Here is a 4,762-nt window from a genome sequence, read left to right as displayed (position 1 = left end):
TCAAAAAGCTTATCCACCCTGATCAAGTGGGCTTCATCCCTGGGATGCAAGGCTGGTTCAACATTCGCAAATCAATAAACTTCTTATTTAATTCTTATAACTCCTACTTCTCATACCTTACCGGATCCTCAGGGCAATTTTGAATTTAGGCAGTGCTATTACCCATGTATTACAAGATGAGGAATCTGAGGCCCAGAGAGGCCAAGTTTCCTGAGACCACACAGCTACTAATCCCTCAAGCATGGTCTGGTCTGCCTTAGCTCCCAGAAAACTATGGAACTATAGCTCAGCACTGCAGAGGGATGCTGACCAGGCTGGGGTGAACACACACTGACAAACATCCTGGGCATCTCAACTTTAAAGGAAGGGATTATTAATCACGGACTCCAAGGGAGGTGGCTGAGAGTACAAAGTGCTACCATATGACAAAACCAGATAACATCAGTGGCCAGGCATTCTGCATGGCAGGTAGGTAGAGGTTCAAGGATCCAGTGACCTAAATGCACAGATCAGTGTTCAAAAGATGCCCCTCCAGGCAGTGGGGAGAGATGCATGGGGAGGAGGCAGGAGTATTTCCAAGCTCTGTGTTTTTGATACCACGTTTTTCTTCCCTCTATTCTGGTCATCGGGGGCTCTGTAGCCATGCACACCTGCCTGTCACCTCCTTCCATGGGCAAAACCAGCAGCATGTTCTTCTTGGAGTCATGGCTGGCTCCCCATCCCGGCTGGGGTCCACTCCTCTCTGAATGTTTACCGTGTCTAGGTTACAGGTGGAAAACTGTAAAAGCAAAAGCAAAACATGATTGTTGTTTTTGCACATAAAACTGAATTTGACATTGTAATTGTACAGGTCAGGCAACTGGAAGAGAAACACAGGGCTCAAGGCCACTGTCAGAGGCAGCTGACTTGGGCTGTTATGGCCTGGGTGTCAGCACTGTTGAGTTTCTCTTGCTCAGTTCATGAGCATCCCATCAGTTCCAGTCATGGGAGAGGGGGACCAGAACACGGAGGGGCTGAGGGCCTCTCTTCCACCCCCCTGCCACATGTAAACAGTGCCTACATTTTAGGGGCCTCAGTCATTAGACTTTCCAGAGTGAGAGGCATGTGAACTGTACATTGACTTTGCTAGGATTGGTTTACCTGAGTGTTTGCCCTGGTAGGAACATTGTTGTCTATAGCAAAACTATTTTTTAAGAAAATCATTAATGTGTTTTATGTGTACACATCTTGTTTATGTGATTAAATTGGTTTGGTATGAGAGATAAAGCAACATGATGTGTGATTATTGGTGAGAAGTTCTTCATTGATTTTGAACAGAGGAAAGGCTCAGTGTCTGGAATAGCTGACCCAGCAGGATAGTCAGGAAAAGAAGGGTTCTGCCTCGGCCAAGCTGGCTTTAGTTAGAAGAAGAGACTCAGATGTTTTCAGATGCGGTGATCAGGGTCTGTGTCTGAGCTGCTGTGTCCACCAGCTGCTACCCACCCATGGGCAAGCTCAGGGCCCTACAGGTCCAGCTAGGCTGGCCTCAGGTCTAGGGCCAGGGTGCCTTCCCAGAGCCCAGTCTTGTCTCCCTACCAAGGTGACCTCTGTGCCTCAGGCCTATCTCCTCTCTTTGCATGTCATTTGTTCATGCATCTCTCTCTCTGAACCTTCTCCATTGGGGCTGAGTTCTGCAGCTTTTTCTCACTGAACACATGGAGTGCCTTCATCTTCCAGCTTTGACAGAGATCTTGACAGCTCCCTGGGATCTTCTCCTTCAGGATTTCCCTGCCAGCTCTCTGCACTCGTGGGTAAATGGGCCCTTCCCTTCCAAACCAAATCACCCAATCCCTCAGCTCCTGGCCCCTCTTCTTCCTATTGAGAATTCCCTGGACAGAGTAGCGGGATGAGGATCCTGCCCCACTCATCGCTCCTTGCTCACAGGCACACAAGTATCTGCATCTGTGCAAGTCACCACGGACTCAGCCCAGCCAAGAAAGGTGGGACCCAGTGAACAAAATCAACCTGCAAACATGAGAGGTGGCCAAAGGCAGTGAGAGATGGATACGGTTTAGCGGCAGCTATTGGATGTTTCCCGGGTATATAAGGCATAAACGCACTTAGCTTTCAGAGTCCCAGTTTTAAGGGCCTTTCCACTCTCTGATTCTGCAAAATCTCATGTGTGTATGGGATGGGAGTGGTTGGGGGATATCTGGGCCCCGGGCCAAGACTTCAGTCAAGAGCATCTGTGCCGTTAACCCCCACAGCAAATCCCAACCGTGTCTCCAAACAGTCGTTGAAATTTCATGTTCTTGAGTTAAGTAGTTCTTGTCCCAGTTTCAAAACCAAAGTCGGTATCAAGTTTAAGTAAAGGGATGTTTTCCCTTCCTAATGAGCAACCTTCCAGCCTCTCCTGTATCTTCTTATCTGTGAGTCACAGTGAGAATTACTACGGAAGGATTTGTGTTAGAAAACTAGCATAAAACTAGGGTTAGGTCAGGGTACCCTAACTGTGGTAACAGGGGGAATGAAGAGAGCCCTTTAGTTAGGACAAAGCCAGCCTGTGAGTCAGATCCAAGGGCACACTGGATGCCTACTGTGTGTGCCCCACTGACTTCTCTACACTTTCTGTGGGAGACACTGAGCCTGCTCTCAAGTCCTAGGTGTTTATTCAACCAGTTAAAAAAGGAGTTCAGGCTGGACACGGTAGCTCACATCTGTAATCCCAGCACTTTGGGAGACAGAGGTGGGCAGATCATTTGAGGTCAGGAGTTCTAGACCAGCCAGGACAACATGGTGAAACCCTGTCTCTACTAAAACTACAAAAAAATTAGCTGGGCATGGTAGCACACACTTATAATCTCAGCTACTTGGGAGGCTGAGGCACGAGAATCACTTGAACCCAGGAGGTGGAGGTTGCAGTGAGCCAAGATCACACCACTGCACTCCGGCCTAAGTGACACAGTGAGACCCTGTCTCAATAAATAAATAAATAAACAAACAAATAAATAAAAATAAAAGAAGGAGTTTACACCTGGCCTGGAAGTCCATTTTCATTTTCACTTGTAAGTTTATAATCACACTTTGGAGATGTGGCACAGGCATTCAGGGAAGCAAGTTATGTAAGTCAAAGCCCAGCCTCCTTGCCCCTCAGGGCTGGGGCCAGTTCTCCAGCCACTGCTCCTTCCTCATTCATTCATTCATTCATTCATTCTGTGAGCATGAATGGGCGGAGCTCAGTCTAACACCAGACCTTGCTGGGCCCTTCACTGGTTAAGGGCTGGGACAGTGAGGAGAAGAGTCACATCTTAGTGAGGAGATGGAGACCTCACTGCAGGTCCAATGTGTCAATTAACATGAGCTGATGGCTACCCATGAGGAGCCACCAGCAGAAGGGGCAGAAGCCTAGGAGACAGGCAACTCATACAGCAGAGAAGTGCAAAGGTCAGGGCGCCTGTGCAGGGGGCCGAGCTGGCTTCTGAAGCTTCCGGAGGGAGGGTGAGATGCCTGGGATTTGTTTAACAAAGGATGGGGGAAGGGCATTCGGGGCTAAGGGGCAGTGAACAAAGGCCTGGAAAAGCAGCACAGCCTGGCACTGATGCGTGGAGGGAGGCCACGGGAGGGCCCACCACGCAGGCTTCCTGGTGGGACTGAGCAGCTGGCCCACTCCACAAAGCTCCCACCCACCCCCTAACAGGTGCCCAGGAATGGGCTGTGGGTCTGCTCCCTGTGTCCCCATTCGCCTGGCTGCCTTAGCTCCCTGAGCCTTCTTGCATCCCAGCACTTTGCACTTTGCTGGACTTTCCTCTCATTCCTAGGTGCTCTCTACCTCTGCTTTTTGAGCCTTGGCTTTGGCTTCGGCTTCTGTTTCCTGATGAGGAGCTGAGGTGACAAGTGAAACTCCCCATATCTCTAAATTTTTCTCCCACCCCTGACTCTGCCCTGCTGTTTCCCACACATGCCCCATAAAGACCAGGATGCAACTACCCTCAACATGCATATTGCATATAGGACAGTGAGAGAGATTCTGTTTTGGGAACTCATTTAGACCTCAAAGTCCTCTATGCCATCAAAGTCACCATGAAATAGAGCCCAGCTTCCGTAGTGCTAAAGAAAAGGTCCATATGTTGATTGTATTCCCCAGTTTTCCTTTCATATTTTAACAATAATGACCCTTAGGACATCTGACCCCAATGTTTACCTGAGACTTGTTATTGCAACCTCACTGCTTATTAAGAAAACAAGGTTAGGCGTCAGCCCCGCATGGCGTGTCTCCATCGGGTGAGCGCCTGTCCGGCTCTGGTGCTGATGGATGGGTCCAAGGAGGAACTCCTCACTGCACCGACCACTGCCCTGGTGGCCCATGGTGGCTCCCCTCCGTCAGGGTCAATCTTAAAAAAATGATTATTACTTTGGCCATAAGCCCAGCGACTAATGTGGCTTTTGTCCAACAACAACCCACAGGCAGAAGTCTGTCATTTCTTCCCCACCCCAGATGCTGGGACTTCACACAAAGGATGCTGTGGACACCACCAAATCAGAACCTGATTCCGGATCCACACTCTCTTTTCGTGGCTTGCAAGTGACACCCAGGGCAGCAGCTGAGCTCCCCATGGCTTTTGGGGACTTCTGAAACAGTGTCCACCGGGTGGGCCCTTACAGAGCTGAAGGAATGAGAAACAGAGATAGACTGGGTTTAAGTCATCACCCGGCCCCTCCACTGGATCCCCGCCAGGAGTGCAAACTGGGGAGGGAAGAGCGTGGCTTTGTAGTTGAGGGTCCC

The 4,762-nt window shown here is 49.7% G+C and overlaps 1 pseudogene; it reads right to left on the bottom strand.

Annotated features, from left to right (window-relative positions):
- The window catches only part of LOC105520193, a 14,181-nt pseudogene extending 9,837 nt beyond the window's left edge, over positions 1-4,344 (bottom strand).
- Between the last annotated feature and the right edge of the window lie 418 nt (positions 4,345-4,762).

Source organism: Colobus angolensis, unplaced genomic scaffold (assembly GCF_000951035.1).
Source record: "Colobus angolensis palliatus isolate OR3802 unplaced genomic scaffold, Cang.pa_1.0 Scaffold370, whole genome shotgun sequence".
In the NCBI taxonomy this organism is placed as follows: Eukaryota; Metazoa; Chordata; class Mammalia; order Primates; family Cercopithecidae; genus Colobus; species Colobus angolensis.
Note: the sequence above shows the minus strand (reverse complement) of the source record. Positions and strands in the feature narration are given on the sequence as shown.